The sequence below is a fragment of the Triticum aestivum genome, unplaced genomic scaffold (assembly GCF_018294505.1).
Source record: "Triticum aestivum cultivar Chinese Spring unplaced genomic scaffold, IWGSC CS RefSeq v2.1 scaffold3409, whole genome shotgun sequence".
Lineage (NCBI taxonomy): Eukaryota > Viridiplantae > Streptophyta > Magnoliopsida > Poales > Poaceae > Triticum > Triticum aestivum.
The window spans coordinates 1-915 of record NW_025300188.1 but is presented as its reverse complement, the minus strand read 5'-3'; the positions used below and the strand labels follow the sequence as shown (position 1 = coordinate 915).

At 52.7% G+C, this 915-nt stretch overlaps 1 non-coding gene and 2 pseudogenes across 1 annotated transcript; all 3 read right to left on the bottom strand.

Moving 5' to 3' along the window:
• On the bottom strand, positions 1–111 carry LOC123179252 (uncharacterized; annotated as a pseudogene).
• A 297-nt stretch (positions 112–408) lies between these two features.
• LOC123179251 (5S ribosomal RNA) lies at positions 409–527 on the bottom strand. Its single transcript, XR_006490225.1, has one exon. It is a non-coding gene; the product is annotated as a 5S ribosomal RNA (ribosomal RNA).
• Positions 528–824: 297 nt separating this feature from the next.
• Positions 825–915, bottom strand: LOC123179253 (uncharacterized; annotated as a pseudogene).

Here is a 915-nt window from a genome sequence, read left to right as displayed (position 1 = left end):
ACACGAGGACTTCCCAGGAGGTCACCCATCCTAGTACTACTCTCGCCCAAGCACGCTTAACTTCGGAGTTCTGATGGGATCCGGTGCTTTAGTGCTGGTATGATCGCATCCGACATGTTACCCCGGTCTTCGTCCCTTATCCTTGCCCCTCCCAGCTCCACTACAAAGACGATTGCACATTGCTTTGGCCGCTCCCTCTCAACTACGGAGACGAGTTTAACGCGGTTTCCACCCCTCCCTGTCAACCGCACCAGTGCACGCTTGCCGCGCCACAACGCCGACGCTGGACCCGTGAATCGTGAGCACCCAGCTATGACTTACCGCACTCGTGCAAAATAATAAAACACGGTAAATATATTACTTACACCTGCGTTTTGTTTTGCAAGCGGCGCGAAAAAAATTAAAAAGGGAATGCAACACGAGGACTTCCCAGGAGGTCACCCATCCTAGTACTACTCTCGCCCAAGCACGCTTAACTTCGGAGTTCTGATGGGATCCGGTGCTTTAGTGCTGGTATGATCGCATCCGACATGTTACCCCAGTCTTCGTCCCTTATCCTTGCCCCTCCCAGCTCCACTACAAAGACGATTGCACATTGCTTTGGCCGCTCCCTCTCAACTACGGAGACGAGTTTAACGCGGTTTCCACCCCTCCCTCTCAACCGCACCAGTGCACGCTTGCCGCGCCACAACGCCGACGCTGGACCCGTGAATCGTGAGCACCCAGCTATGACTCACCGCACTCGTGCAAAATAATAAAACACGGTAAATATATTACTTACACGTGCGTTTTGTTTTGCAAGCGGCGCGAAAAAAATTAAAAAGGGAATGCAACACGAGGACTTCCCAGGAGGTCACCCATCCTAGTACTACTCTCGCCCAAGCACGCTTAACTTCGGAGTTCTGATGGGATCCG